The sequence below is a fragment of the Crocuta crocuta genome, unplaced genomic scaffold (genome assembly GCF_008692635.1).
Source record: "Crocuta crocuta isolate KB4526 unplaced genomic scaffold, BGI_CrCroc_1.0 scaffold95, whole genome shotgun sequence".
NCBI classification, from domain to species: Eukaryota; Metazoa; Chordata; class Mammalia; order Carnivora; family Hyaenidae; genus Crocuta; species Crocuta crocuta.
In genome coordinates, this window is record NW_027530971.1 from 5,031,563 (window position 1) to 5,048,415 (window position 16,853).

At 40.8% G+C, this 16,853-nt stretch overlaps 1 pseudogene; it reads right to left on the bottom strand.

Moving 5' to 3' along the window:
• LOC144236153 (S-formylglutathione hydrolase-like) overlaps positions 1-16,853 on the bottom strand; it is a 39,016-nt pseudogene that overhangs the window by 21,606 nt on the left and 557 nt on the right.

The window sequence follows — 16,853 nt, forward strand, 5'->3', positions numbered from 1 at the left end:
TGCACACACACATGCACACATATGTATCTCTACGTGTTTACACCACATATTAGTATATGTCATGTCTCTGGACTGTCAATTACATACTCTTTTGCTTCTTTAACCAAAGTTCTATTTTTCAATTACCCTAACTACATATATATACTTTTTTTTTTTCCTTTAAAGTATAGTTGACATGCAAGGATGCCTGGGTGGCTCAGTTGGTTAAGCATCCTGCTTCGGCTCAGGTCATGATCTCATGGTTCATGAGTTTGACACCTGCATCGGGCTCTATGTTGACAGCTCAGAGTCTGGAGCCTGCTTCAGATGCTGTGTCTCCCTCTCTCTCTGCCCCTCCCCAGCTCATGCCTTCTCTCTCAAAAATAAATATTAAAAAAAAATTTTTTAAGTATAGTTGCCATGCAATACCTATATATTTTATAATCATGTAAGGAAAATTCTGCTTTGAATGATCTGATTATGTGAATACATGCTATAATACACAACACAACATAAAATACTATCTTTCAGCTATAAAGTTTGCAAGCAAGCGTTTAAATCAATTTCCTACAACAGCTTTTATTATTTTATGAGTATGATAGTTAAGCCCTGTCCATGTGTATGAGGAGTCTGTGAGTTAGGTCATAGACTGTATTGTGGATTGTGCTACCAGCTGGCCTATTGCATGACAGAGAATGGTCACCACCAGTCACAAATTACATCTGTTTGTGCCTCTATTTGTTAGACAATCTGACACCAGTAACAGCTGAGAAGAAAGATTTGCAAACAGCTTGTTTGACTGATGTGTCTAGAGTCATCTCTAAAGCCAAATAAAATGGTAAGTGCTATCAAGAAATCATAAATCAGGCATCTTTCTCTTTGAGCCATGAGAAGGCCTTGCTAAAGCTTGTGAGACACCCATGTGTGAGAGGTATCATTGGCTGATATTCAAAAAGATAAATTAGACCTGCTTGTTCCACACAACTAATCAGGTCACATTTTTAAAAAAGTTTTTACTTATTTATTTTGAGGTGGGGGCAGAGGCAGAGAGAATCCCAGGCAGTGCAGAACTCGATTTCATAAACTGTGAGATCATGACCTGAGCTGAAATCAAGACTAGGATGGTTAGCCGACTGAGCCACCCAGCTGCCCCTAATGAGGTCACATTTTTAACCTGATTGAGCTGTGAGGTGTACCACAGGGCCTACCACCTAAGTCATGATGATAAAAACTGCTGGATTAGGGTTTTCAATCAGGTAAGGGGAATAGAGCATCAACTAAGAACGCAGTAGGTGGTTGATCCCAGTGAGTGTGTTGGGAAAGCAGAATATCATGAAGCTCACAGAATCAACAAGAAGTCTACTGAATCAAACTTGAAAAATGGGTATAAGCCAAGGAAAGTTAGGCAGGAGGCCGTGTGCCAAAGCAATGGCCCCGGGAGACATTGAGCTCTGGCGACATGTTGGCACTAGCACTTCTGTCCTGAACTCTGCTGCTGCCATGTGCCATGACAGTGAATAAATTCTACAGGACCTCTGGCTTTGTCTGAGTCTCAAGACTCAAATTCATGGTTAGGAGCATCTGAATGGCTGATCCCCTTCATGTGCCCACCTGGGATGGACGCAAGGGGGAAGAATCTGGAACCTTCGGGTTCTTCAGTGTAAGGGAGTGAGTGCCTTGACTCCTTAGTAAGTCCCTGAGAGTAGGAAGGGAGAAAGTCTGGGTGTTGGGTAGCAGGGAGGAAAAGGAGAAGAAGAAAAAAGAAAAGGAAAAAGAAAAAAAAAAATAGGCGCATGCGCGCACACACACAGAGGTATCAACAATGAAGTTCTATACTTGAAATTTTGAAAACATTTTGAATATTTGTTACTTTTATAATTGTTACTTATATAATTAAAAAAAACCTGGTTCTTTTGTCCACAATAATTTGTTTTGAAACGGATATTTCTTAAGGTCTGTTTTTTTCCCCTACTTGTGGTGAAAGAAGTATCTTCTCTCTATTCATTCTTTTGATAAGCACCTGGTATATCTCCCAGAAACAGGGTGCTTGGACCCTCCTGGACTTCCCCAAGTAAGGCTGCTCTCTAGCTCCTTGATCCGGTAGGTCAATTTGAGTGCAGATGAGGGGCGCCTGGGTGTCTCAGTTGGTTACGCGACCGACTTCAGCTCAGGTCATGATCTCATGGTTCGTGCATTCAAGCCCCGCGTTGGGCTCTGTGCTGACAGCTCAGAACCCGCAGCCTGCTTTAGATTCAGGGTGTGTGTGTGTGTCTCTCTCTGCCCCTCCCCCACCCATGCTCTCTCTCTCTCTCTCTCTCATAAATAAATAAACTTAAAAAGAAATTGAATGCAGAGGGATGTGNACCCGCAGCCTGCTTCAGATTCAGGGTGTGTGTGTGTCTCTCTCTCTGCCCCTCCCCCACCCATGCTGTCTCTCTCTCTCATAAATAAATAAACTTAAAAAGAAATTGAATGCAGAGGGATGTGGGGTAGTGGACAGTCCTGGTAGGTAAATCTCATTTCTGGGGAGTTTCTCATCTGTGTCTCTCAAAACGTACACACCAAATACCTCATGCTGCATGGCTGGGTGTCACGACATAAGCTGTGGAAACCCCACGGAAGCTGTGCCCCCTCCGGAAGACTATTCCCCACCTCTGCCCACCCCTATTTTAGCCTAGCCCTCTGAACAGGAGGTGGCCTAGACCTTGACCAAAGCTTTCCAGTGTCGCCACTGTTAGCAGCCAGTGACTTGATAAAGCCTTCCATGGCTCAGAACTCTCGGGACAGCTAGTCTGGAGTCCTGTCGGCCTCCCCGACATCACTTACACCATCAGAGTCTGGTAAGCAGCAGCTGGCAAAGGCCTTCCAGGAGCAGGATTTTCCTATGATCCAATGGTCTATTTCCAACTCAAGCCACGGACGATAGAAACTAACATATGTTTATAATTCTTAATTTTTGGAAGGCTCTAATTTCTAAGACAATTTCTTCTTCATGTTCAGAAGGCTCTAATTTCTAAGGCAAATGGTTTGCACGTCAATCCTGATTAATCTTCTTTAAACAAGTCTCATGCGCCTTATAATTAACAGAAATTTTAGCATTTGGATGGTACCCTTCCCTAGTTTCTTATAAGAAACTAGTTGTTGCTCCATTCCTTGGCTGATTCCACTAGTTACTAGGGAGGGAAATGCTAGACATCCGTTGTCAAGTGGCTAACTTGTCCAACAGATGGCAATGTGATCTGCAATTGTCTTTGTTGTATTTTATTTCACCTCCTCCTTTGAATTCTTGTGTTGTTACTTTCTTTCAGCATTGACAGAAAGGTAGGAGGCAGAAATGAATGAGCCAAGAAGGGAAATAGCACTTTTTTTTCATAGACCCACCTCTTGGAGAGGCTGCTTCCTATGAGCTTTGCTTCCTGCCCTCACATCTACCTAGTTAGCAACTGTTCAGCTCAAAGGCTACCCTCTCTGGGGAGTCATCTTAGACTGCTCTAATCATGCCAGACCCCCCATAAGTGCCCGGAGTGTTCCCCTAGAGTGCTCTAAACATGCCTCTCTAGCACTTATCCATCCCATCCTAATTGGTGATGTACTCACTCATCTCCCTACGCAGACTGTGAGCTCCCAGTTAGAGATGGACTCGTCACTGTATTTGCACAGTCAGGTTGCTTAATTAAAAGAATGAACAGGTTTTGGAAAGAAACAGAAGAGTCGAGAAGAAAAGTTTTCTTAGCACATCTAGACCATTCTTAAATTGGTACCATTGAAGTTCTCCCATGCTTTGTTCGACCAATTTGAGAAGACAAATGTGAAGAAGAAGGAAAGAGCTGGATTATTAGAGCTGATAGCCAGTTTTGCTTATGCTGTATTGAAAGCATAGGCATGTGTTGGGGTTAATTTATTGACTGTAAATAGTTATTAATAGCAAATAATATAACACAGCTTTTGATAATAGGCTTCATAATATCCCAGCTCTTAGTAATACCTGCACTATTCTGCACCGGTAGAAAAATAAGTTGTTCACTGTGAAAATGCCACTCATTAGTGCCACTGCTCCCAAACGATACACAATCTTGTGTTTTATGGCTCTCAGCTGCATACTGCCTGGAAGATACTTTAGACATGAGCCAACTTTTTACATCTAACAAATGCCCAGTAAAAGACACTTAGAATTCCAGTTGGACTAAACTTGCCCCTTCTCCAGAGGACACATAAATGAATAAATACAAGGAAATCCCCTCCCATCGCACATACACATATGCACGCACGCAATCCTCAGAGCAGCTGTGTTGTATTATAAGTTGGAGGCCTTTTGTTAGTTCAGATGTTTCAGGTCTGCAAAGGCACTCTGGAGAAGAAATAAATATTATGAGTAAGTCTCGTTTCCATGCTTATAGTGGGGAAACACTTACTAGCGCCGTTTACTACAGTCTTAAACTGAAACAATCTCATAAAAGAATACCAGCATTACTCACTCAGCACATGACTGCTAACACAAGATGGTGTCTGTTTTATTCCCTAAATATTCAAAACGTGATTTCATTCAGACCCTTCCCAGATGGACTTCCTTTTTAGTAAAACTAATCAGAATAATCATGGATTGTGTGCTCACTAAATCTATTTTTTTCTTAAACTATTTATCTCTCTTTTATTCTACTAAGTAGTGCATATAAATAAAACTTCACAAATGAGAGAGCTTGGATATTAGCACTGACTTATCAAAGGTAAGGCAGGTTGGAGCTGGGTGGGAACTCAACCTGGAATCCAGGTCATTCCAGTTGAGGATCTGGTCTTCTACTGTGAACGCTTGGAGTCTGAAATTGACAAATTTGGTAAGAAGAGGCCAGTGTACTGGAGGTTGATATAAAAGTAGATTTAGTAATTTATGAGGAGAAAGGCCTCTCATGATGACCAAAACACTTTAAGTCTGCACAATCAGTACATTCTCTTACTATTAAAGTCTGTGTGAAGCCAAAGTATCATAAAATTGTTCAGTGAACATAAAGTCAGAACAAGGGGACATGGAGAAATTTATTTTTAATGGCACTGAGAGCCTGATATGTCTATCTCCCTATGAAGTCTTGTCAAAGGGATTAGAAACACTTTGCCATGCTCCTCCCAAAGCCTGGTACATTCTTTCCCCATTCTTCACTAACTTTTACTAATCCATCTAATCTTAGCTTAATTATCACTTTCTTAGGGACACCTTTTTTGGTCTTCTTATCTAAGACAGGGTCCCCACCGAACACTCCAGAGCGCTCTGTAATTTCCCTTTATAGCACTTACCTCACTTGGATACTCATCTGTTGCTTTAAGATCTGTCTGCCTCTAGACTGTAAGTTCTAGGAGAGCAGGAACCATGTTTGTTTGGAGTCCCACTAGCTCCTCAGTGCCAACCACAGTGCTTGGCACATCTGCAAGCATTCAGGACATGCTTGATAAATGAACTAATGAAAGCTCATCCTGGAGCTGGGCAGAGCAATGGCTAAGAGCACAGGTGCTAGATTCAGGCTTCCTTGATTGACATGCTGCCTCTGCCTCTTAGTGACTATGTGAGCTTAAGCGAGTTACAAAATCAGATTCTTTATAAAAGGAGGACGGGGCGCCTGGGTGGCTCAGTTGGTTAGGCATCCGACTTCGGCTCAGGTCAGATCTCATGGTTCACGGGTTCGAGCCCCGCATCAGGCTCTGTGCTGACAGCTCAGAGCCTGGAGCCTGTTTCAGATTCTGTGTCTTCCTCTCTCTCTGCCCCTCCCCCGCTCATGCTCTGTCTCTCTCTGTCTCAAAAATAAATAAACTATAAAAAATTTTTAAAAAAAATTTAAAAAGGAGGACTGTGATAGTGCCCACCTCCCAGCATTCCGATGAGGATTAAATAAATTAATAGATATAAAACACCTGGAACAGTGACCGGCAAAGCGTGAACATGCAAGCAGAGTTAGCTCTTCATATTATCTTGTAAAGGACAATTCTAAGAAAAATGTTACGCCTGCCTGCTAAAACTCAGTTTTCTTGGGATGTTCCTGGGGTGGGTATGATTAATACTAACCTCTGAAGATATTTGTTCATTCATGTCTTCCAAGTTTTAGCAGAACTATCTTTCTGATTAAGAATACTTCAGGGGCACCTGGGTGGCTCAGTTGATTGTCTGACTTCAGCTCAGGTCATGATCTCGTGGTTTGTGAGTTCGAGTCCCACACTGGGCTCAGTGCTGTCAACTTGTCAGTGCCAAGCCTGGTTTGGACCCTCTGTCCCCCTCTCTCTACCCTTTCTGTGCTCTCTTAAAAGTAAATAAATATTTTCTAAAAATAATACTTTAATTAAATAGGTGAATGTATTAAAACAGGTTATACCCAAGCCCTTCCAGCCTGGACCCACTTTATCTTCTTTTCATGATGTTTTGTGTCCATGCACTACCCATCACGCAGGAACATCAGAGCATAACTCTAACGGCAGCTCTCTTATCTTTATCTCCAAGTTCTTGGGACAGCCATCTCTGTAACAATGAACTATGGACAACAATATTCAAGGTGGATATTTTATAACACTTGAAAAGTAAAAAAGAACATTATAAATACACACAATTCCATAACAGCAGAGGTATTCATTGTTGTATTTGTCTTATCTGGTTTTAAAGGCTTTACTGCTAAATACTATGGGGCAAAGCGCCATATTAAACAATTACATATTATAATGTTGTCGGGCAAAAATTCCATGGTAGTTAAAATCTTAGTCCCTGGATCATTTGTTGAACCTGTATTTATTGAGCGCCTAATGTGTGTCAGCCATTACACTAGGGGTGGTCTATAACATTTTGGATTTGAACTGAAGAATGATACAAATAAGACTCCGTTATTTGATGAATTGGTATTTCAGTCATCCAACATTAAATGCATTTTTAATATATTATTGTCTGCTAAGTTCAATGACAAGATGCTGGCAGTGATAATGTGTGAGAATGTACTGCTAAGACAATGAATGTGGTGGGCAACCACCTTTTTCTCCCACCTACATACAAATGAAGTGTGTGCTTTGATCATTCGCTGTGGGCAATATTCAAAGAGCCTATTTTCATGCACAATTGAGCATTATTTAGTTGAAATTAAAACACATCTATGTCAAAACCTACCTCTTCCTTACTTTTAATGTCATTATGGTAAACCTCAAATCAGGCCTTTCTAATGTGCCTCTCTCTACTTGAGCCTTGATTGTCCATCTTCTCTCTGTTCCAAGCCCCCATCTTATTATTCTCTCATATAAGAGATCTAGCATTTTTAGTCCATAAGGTAAGATTTTACCTGTGTCCACATGAATATCCCAAAGATTAAACTAAGAAACTGAATCTCAGAACTGGGCCAAACTCAACGATCTCATACAATTACTCATTTGTTGCTGAATTTCTCCTTGCAAAAGAAAAACAAAAAGAGAAAAAAAAATTTAAAAACTGATGAAAGAAATAGAAGACACAAATACATAGAAAAATTTATATGTATTAAAAGAACTGATACTGTTAAAATGTCCATGCTACCCAAAGCGATCTATATATTCAGTGCAATCTCTGTCAAATTCCAGTGGCATTTTTCACAAAAACAGATGAAACAATCCTAAAATTTGTGTGGAACTGCAGAAGACCCCAAAAAGCTAAAGCATTCTTGAGCAAGAAGAGAAAATGGCAGACATCACATTTCCTGTTTTTAAACTACACTACAAAGCTACAGTAATCAAACCAGTATGGCATTAACAAAAAAATAAACACAGAGATCAATGAAACTGAATAGAGAACTCAGAAATAAATCCACATATATGAATTCAGCCAATTTTCCATAAAGACACCAAGAATACACAATGGGGAAAAGACTGTCTCTTCAATAAATGTTGATGGGAAAATTGGATCTCCATATGAAAAGAATGAAACTGGACCCCTATCTTATACCATACACAAAAATCAACTCCAAATGGATTAAAGACTTAAACATAAGACCCGAAACTATAAAACTCTAAAAGAGAACATAGGGGAATAACTCTTTGACATTAGTCTTAGCAAAGATGCTTTGGATTTGACACCAAAAGCAAAGGCAACCAAAATAAAAATAAACAAGTGGGACTACATTAAATTAAAAAGCTTCTGCACAGCAAAGGAAACCATCAACAAAATGAAAAATTAACCTATGGGATAGGAGAAAATATCTGCAAATCATACAGCTGTGAGGGATTAATATCCAAAATATATGGAGAACTTATACAACTTAATAGCAAAAACAAACAAAACCCTCCAATTACAAAATGGGATGAGAGCTAAATATCATTTTTCCGAAGAAGACATACAAATGGCCCCCAGGTATATAAAAAGGTACTCAATATCACTAATCATCAGGGAAATGTAAATTGAAGCCACTATGAGACACCATCTCAAACCTATTACAATGGCTAGCATCAAAAAGACAACATATGACAAGTGTTGACAAGTGGATGTAGAGAAAAGGAAACACTTGAATGCTTTTGGCAGGAACACAAATTGCTGCAGCCACTGTGAAAAACACTATGGAAGCTCATCAAGAAATGAGCAGCAGAACTACCATACATTCCAGCAATTCCACATCATGGTATTTAAGCAAAGCAAACAAACTCATTATCTCCAAGAGACATCTGAACTCCCATATTCATTACAGCATTACTCACAATACCCAAGATAAGAAAGCAACCTAAGTGGGGTACCTGGGTAGCTCAGCTGGTTGAGCATCTAACTCTAGGTCTTGGCTTAGGTCATGATCTCAGGGTTTGTGGGTTGGAGCCCCGTGCTGGGCTCTGCACTGACAGTGTGGGGCCTACTTGGGATATTTCCCCCCTCTCCCCCCAACACATTCCTCTCTCTCTTTCCCTCTCTCTGTCTCAAAATAAATAAATAAACATAAGAAACAACCTAAGTGTCCATTAATGGATGGATGGAAAATGAAAATGTGGTATATACACACAATAGAACATTATTCAGCCTTAAAAAAGAAGGAAAGCCATTTATGACAACACGGATGAACCTGGAAGACGTTTTGCTAAACGAGGTAAACCACACATTACAGTATGGTATAATTTAGCAGAATCTAAAAAAAAGTTAAACTCATAGAAACTAAGAGTAGAATAGTGGTTCCCACGAACTGCAGGGAGGAGGAAACAAGGAGAGGTTTGTAAAAGGGTACAAACTTTCAGTTATGAGTTGAATGGGTTGTGAGAACCTAATGTATGTCATGGTGACTATAGTTAATAATACTGTATTGTATACTTGAAATTTACTAAGACCATAGATCTTACACGTTCTTGCCAAAAACAAAATTTTAAAAAGGTAACTATATGAGGTAATGAATGTATTATTTGATTGTTGGAATCATTTCACAATACATACATATATCAAATCATCAAGTTGTATAGTTTAAACATCTTACAAATTTGTCAAATAAACCTTAAATAAAGGTAAATAAATAACCTGGGGGGAAGGCACCTGGGTGGCTCAGTTGGTTGAGCGTCCATCTTGGCTCAGGTCATGATCCCGTGCCGCGGTCCATGGGTTCTAAGCCCCGCATCAGGCTCTGTGCTGACAGCTCGGAGCCAAAAGCCTGCTTCAGATTCTGTCTCCCTCTCTCTCTGCCTCTTCCCCACTCTGTCTCCTCCCCCCTCTCTCTCTCTGTCTCTCTCTCTTTCTCTCTCAAAAATAAATATTAAAAAATAAATAAATAATAAAGGTGGGGAAAACCTACCATTTTACACTTAAATTAACAATTATAGAGAGGTATGTTAAAATCTTCCACAGAGGCTATAGATTTGCCAATTTCTCATAGTAATTCTATAAATTTTCTTTTATGTATATTGGGGCTACATAATTAGATGTATAAAGCTACAGCATATGACAGTGGGTCAACAAGGAACATATATTAATGAAACACAGTGTACAGATATAAAGCATGTTTACATTCGTGTGCTCATGGGAGACATCACTAATCAATTAGGGCACTCTAGTTTGCTCCTACATTGCTCCAGAATGTTTTAGCACATCATTCTATGCAAGCATCTTAGTCGTCATTCAAAAAATTCCTTTTGCCTTTCCCTGGCCTACCAATTTATCACCCTAACGGCTAGAATATTCTAAAAAGAAGAGATTTCAGATCAATGGGATAAATAAAAGATTATTTAATAAATAGTGGTGGAACAATTTATGCCTTAAGAAATAATGTCATATTTCTGCTTTCCATGATAGAGTAAGAATAATTCTGGATTCACTGAAAAAGTCAATATAAAAATTATGAACTCCTAAACAGTCTAAAAGAGAACATAAGTGAAAATAATCTTTTCTGGGGATTCAGAGCACTTTAATGACCACAAAACAGAGGCTGGAGCGAGGAAATAAGAAATAAGTCTGATAGATTAGGTTTTATAAAAATTAAAATCTTTTTTTCAGTCGTAAAAAACAAAGTGAACAAATAAGGGAAAGCGTAGCAGTGTATATGATAAGGTTATTTTTTTTAATGTTTGTTTACTTATGCATTTATTTATTTAGAGAGAGCACGAGAGCATGGGAGGGGCAGAGAGATGGAGAGAGAGAATCCCAAGCAGGCTTCACGCTGTCAACACAGAGCCCAATGCGGGGCTTGAACTCACAAACCGTGAGATCATGACCTGCACCAAAATCAAGAGTCAGATGCTCAGCCAACTGAGCCACCCAGGCACCCCATATAATAAAGTTCTTAATGTATAAATGTCTTCTAAATTAAATGAGAAATAGACAAATATCCTAGAGGAAAAATAAACTAAGAACAAACTAATACTTTACAAGAGAAGAAGTATTAATGGAAAATACATAATGGCAAAAGGTCACACTTCATACTAACAACAAAAAACCACGAGGTATCTTTTTCACCCATCAAATTGCCATAATGAGTTCAAAACTGAGAACGTTGTGACAGAGTGTGCATCAGCAAAAACATCTGGAAGGAAACTTGAAAACACATGCCAAGGGCCTCATTATTATTCACACACTTTGACTCAGTAGTTCCATTTCTTTAATTATCGGAAGGCCATAATTACAGCATCACAAAAACACAAGGGATAAGACGCTGACATTTTATTCCTAATAGTCAGAAACTGGACCTACATACAATGGGAGAATGCTTACACAGATAATAGTGTATCTGTACGTTAAAATAAAATATGTAATAATCAGTGATGGTAGAAATGTACGCAAAACCATGTGCAGTGTGCTTCATATCTTATTTAGCATGTATTTTCTCTACATATAATATGAAAGAAGCTCAGATATAAATGCAAAACGTGGTAATAATATTTGTTTTCCAAGTCTGGGCATGTCTGTGAAATGACTGACTATTGTTTTGATTCTCAATATCTTATGGTTGCCTTCTTATTTTTTACAGGGAATGGCTAAAATCAGAAAAAGATTTTTAAAAAGAAAATGTCAGAGAACAAAGGGTGCCTAAAAATCAGTTTATTGCAGTCTCAAATATTTCCTAATCCAGAGACGTACAATCAGCAACCGTCTAATTAGGCTATTGTCAAAGAAACATCTCCAAATTGTACTTTGCTCGCAAAGAAAGAGAAACCACAGAAAATGTGTGCACCCTTGAGTACGTGTTGTGATAACGCATAAAGGCCTGTGTATATCACAGCTCAAAATCTCTAGGACTTTCCCTAGTCAGCACAGTTCTGTCCGGCCCCTGCCCTGCGCTAACCTAAAGCAACCCCTATGTCTGGCCCGCAAGCCACACGCCCAGGCTTTGAGGAAGAGCCAGCAGCGCTGTTGGGTTGCCGACCCTAATCCTGTGATTACCAGAACATCACAAAAAGAAGACTTATCTGTGGGTTTATATTTTTATTACATTAAGTCTCCTGAGAGCATCATGGCTATGCATAAACCACACACATTAATCCTGGCATAGCTCAAAGAGATCCCTGCAAAAATAGACTATGAATAAATTGACCACGTCACACTTACTCAGTGTGCCGCATAGTTTTCCTAGTGTTATTTTGTGCTGCTGAGCCACTGAGTTGCTGAGGGGTTAAATGAAGGATTCTCTTCCCCTGAGGTAGTATAGTTTTCAAAACTGGAAAATTCCTTTCCACGCAGTGTTGATATACGTACACACTTCCTGAGCCTTTATTTATCTAACATAGTCACTGTAAGTGTACGGTGCTATTTATTGAAGATGCTAGAAGATGCATCTAGCATCTGGAATTCATTCAAGATGGCTGAATTCAAGAATATAAAGAAGCATTTTCATAATCTGTGTGTGCAACTTGCAATTATTGCTAGGTAAGGTGAAGGGCAAGTTGACTGTATTCATCTTCTGATCTTTCAATTATGTGGCAAAAATGAGGGCTAGTCATTTTGAGAAGCAATTTGCCAAGCTATCTTAAATATGGTGCTTAAAACAGTTCAAATATTATGCTTTAGATTTCTTTTTTTTAATTTTGTTAATGTTTATTTACTTTTGAGAGAGAGGGGAGAGAGAAGCATGAGTGGGGGAGGGGCAGAGAGAAAGGGAGACAGAATCTGAAGCATACTCCAGGCTGTGAGCCGTCACCACAGAGCCCGTCGCGGGGCTCGAACTCACGGACTGCGAGATCATGACCTGAGCTGAAGTTGAACAGTTAACTGACTGAGCCACCCAGGCGCCCCTATACTTTAGATTTCTAAAGTGAGGATCCCACAAATCAAATTAAATCAAACTGAAATTTGATAGGTGCACAGATTCCTGAGGATTAGTCACATGAAATATTGTCTGCAGCCTTGTGTTTCTGGGCTCACGTTAGCCCTCACCTCTGCAAGTTTGAAATATTCCTCATATCACCAGCAACCACCATGTGGTCAAATCAGATGGCCACTTCCCATTCCTAAACTCCCTCACCCTCTCAAAACCCTTTGACCAAGGTGACCACTCCCATCTTCTCAGGGAACTTCCTTCTTTCCCACAAGAATGCTCGCGCCTGGAGTCCCTCCAGCTTCTCTGGCAGCTGTGTCGCACTCTCTCCTGCTTTATGAATTTGCTCGTCTTCAACACAGCCTCTTAGGGTTGACATTACTCAGGGCTCAGTCCTGGGTCCTCACTTTGACTCCACCTGTACTCGCCCATGACGATATGTGCTGTCTCATTAAACAACATGTGTGTGCTGACAATTCCCCAGTTTATACTCAAGCCCCATCCTCTTTTCTGAGCTTCGGTCCTAAATCGGCCCTACCTAGCAGACATTGTTATTTGTATCGTCGCATACCCATCTCAAACTTCATATCCAAATAGAAAATCACGATGAAGAACATTTCCCTGCCTAAACTGGTTTTTAATCCAATCTTCAGCATCTCAGTCCCTGACACCACACCCACCTAGGCATTGTACCCCAAAGCCTCAACATCATTTCTGTTCCTCCTTTTGCTTTACCAAGTCCTGTTGTTCTGAACCCCTGACTGAAGCAGCCATCTTTATAGAACCTCATCTCGTAAGTGACATAACATCACTTCTGCTGTGTTCTGGTCTTTAGCAGTGAGTCGTCAAATCCAGACCATACTGCAAGAAAGAGGATCGAGCATTGGGGGGCCACCTTAGCGGCTGCCTGCACCACCCCGGCACTGCCAGGGCAGGCGTGGCGAGGGCTGCTCTGACCCCTGTGCGGTGCTCTCAACCCTGCCAAGAGCTTCTCTTCTTACGCCGCACATGGCCTACTGGAAGCAGTTGGTGATGTTTCCTTTGGACTCCAGGGCCTGGCCTACTGCCTAGCCATGACCTGCTGAACTGAACTGAATTGGGTGTTTCTAAGCCAGGGTCAAAATATACATAAACAGTGCTGAGACTAAACTGAGAAATAAAGCTCTAGGATGGGATGTTTCCTTTGGAGGTGATCTCACAGTGCCCTAAAAACAAATCTAACATATTTGAGGGATATGCGGTAGGAGTCTGGAACACTCCAGTTATAATGAAGAAGCAGAAAGGAGACAGGCAGTGAGAAACAGGGAGGAATCTATCTCCCTGGTGGGAGCTTCCATAATGGTTTCCAGTCTTCTGTGTCTCTTCCTAATGCTTCAGGAAACTCTGGATGAGATTTGCGATTGAGGGAAGCAGAAAAGATGAGGCTATAGAAGGGAAGGCTGTAGGGTGTTCATACCAGTTTTATCATAAGAGGAACCAAGGAAGGGCACTGGCTTACCACTACCCTCAGGTCCCCAAATGACAAAGGCCAAAGAAGGCCCAAATCGAATCCACTCTTTTCCTGTACACAGAATATGCCCTGAATTCCTGCTCAACATTTCCCTCCTAATTTAGCCAGATGAGTAACACACATAACCCTTCTTCTCTACCAAAGCATAGACTTTAAATACATAGCACTCAGTGACTCCAGCTCTCCTTTCTCTCCAGCACGCAGTGGGCCTCCCAAGTTGCAGAATGTGGTTCTGTACGATTTAGCCTCCACATGCTACTATAAAGAAAAAGGGAGGAATAAAAAGAAGACCTGAGGGAATAAGCCAAGGAAATCTCTTTAATGCTTCATTCCCCTATCAAGAGAATCCATCAGCAAGGCCTAAAATTCTTAGGGAGAAAGGGGGATGTGGTTTCATTTATCCACTCTTTCGTCATAAAATAGGTCCCAAGGGCTACAATACATCAGTAACTCTGCTAGGCACAGGAATCACACACATACAGGACACAAAAATCAGCCTTCACTAGGCTCACCCTCTTGTGGAGAGAAAGAGTCAAGAGCTGGTAAGAATTCTACTATACAGGGGGCGCCTGGGTGGCTTAGTCGGTTAAGCGTCCGACTTTCGCTTAGGTCACGATCTCGCGGTTCGTGGGTTCGAGCCCCGCGTCGGGCTCTGTGCTGACTGCCAGCTCGGAGCCTGGAGCCTGTTTCAGTCTGTGACTCCCTCTCTCTCTGACCCTCCCCTGCTCACGCTGTCTCTCTCTCTCTCTCCTAGAAATAAATTAAAATATATATATATTTAAAAAAAAGTTTAAAAAAAATAAAAAAAATAAAAAAAAAAGAATTCTACTATACAGTGTGCTGTGGGCTAAGCAAGAGGGGAGCACAGAGTGAGAGCAGGGGCCATGCGACCTGGACGGGGGCATCAAGTGAAACTTCTCCGGGAAGCAAGAACCAGGTGGGATCTTGAACGACAAGCCATGTTTGGCTAAAAGAAAACAGGGGATGACATTCCAGCAGAAAGGCAACCATGTGAAAAGGCATGGAGGTCACAACGAGTGTGGTGGTGATTTCAAGGCACTACAGTTTCTCCTTGAACGAGGAGTGTGAGGAAAGGAAGACAAGGAAAGAGGGAGGAGAGGGCAGCAGGGGACTGCCCAGCTAAGGGAGGGCGGAGTTCACCCCCAAAGCAGCAGGAAGTCATAAAACATTCCAAACAGGAGAATGACACGGCCAATGTATATACTAGAAGGAAAGTTCTCACGTCAGTGCAGACAGCGGATTGGCAGGGAGACCCACTCGCTGCTGCCTAGAAACAGACCGGAAACTAATGAGAATTAAAAGTGACATGGTGAGGGCAGTGAGAAAGGGCTAATCCAGACAGCCCTTCAGAAGGTAAACCTGATGAAACTCAGAGACATACAGGGTTAAGGAAAAAGAAGGGTGTCAGGGGTGGCTCAGAGCCCAATGGCTTAGGAAGCTGAATAGAAGATGTAATGTTCACTGAAACAAGAGATAAAGGAAGTAAAAAAAAAAAAAAAAAAAAAAAAAAAACCCCCAGACTTTGGTTTAGGGAAGGTGATGAGTTTAGGATGAGACATATTGAGGTTATAGGGACTTAGGATCAATCCAATCTTGGATTCATTTAAATTCAGATAGAGTTTTGGGAGAGTAGAAATTTAGACTCTAGGTCTTGAGAGCCTTGAAATAAGTTTGAATTTCATCAGCTCTGAGACTGTGATACCTTCCCAAGCTCTCTCCCCACAACTCCGCATAATTACATCTCTCATTCATATAGGGTCTGGGCAGTTGGGGACCAAACAGGTAGAGATATGGCTAGGTGTACAGGGCTGGCTCTTTTATCTTACTATTCTAACCCTGAGAGCACTTGTACATTGAGAATCATGTGCTACAGATCAACTTAAAGCCATGTCAACTTGAAAAAGCTCTGAATTTATATACAACTCACATTTATTTAAATACATTCCACATGCCAGTCACTATTCTAAAGAACCCGCTTTCAGAGAACTCACTAATAAGAAAAAGCATATATTCTTCAACTTTCCCACTGACACCTTCATTTACAGGTTCTTGGAACTGGGTACGGTATGTGGAGGCATGTAAGTTTCCAGAAATATTTTAGCTCAATGAAAGCAGTAGAAAGCCATTACAGAGATATGGCCTATAAAAGTGGCATGTTGTCTTAGAGAGCCTTTTGCAGTGATGGGGAGAGAAAGCAAAGTGTGAAGGTTTCCTGTCCATCCTCTCTGATCTCATTGCTAATTCTAGTTAAATATTAAGTGTTTTTAAGATTAATAATATTATATATCAACTGTTGAGTTTCAGTTGCTTGTGAGCTAGCCAGACAGGTGTTTCCAGCAGAGATTTAATTCAGAGCTACAGGTAAGAGTCATACATATTTAGATGTTGTCTAATGCTTTAAAATGGTCAAAATCACTCCTAGAGTGTGTGTATGGTCAAGAGAGGTGTGCCAAAGACTGCACATTTAAATTCTTCATGAGGGAATGGGGCGGGGTGGGGGGGGGCAGTTATGAAGGAGACCACAACAAAAAATAACAAGAAAACCAGGAAATAACTCTGTCATAAACAATCCGGGTGAAAAAGAATTTTAAGTAAAAAGAATGGCTAATACTACCACACACTGAGGAAAATTCAAGTAAGATGCA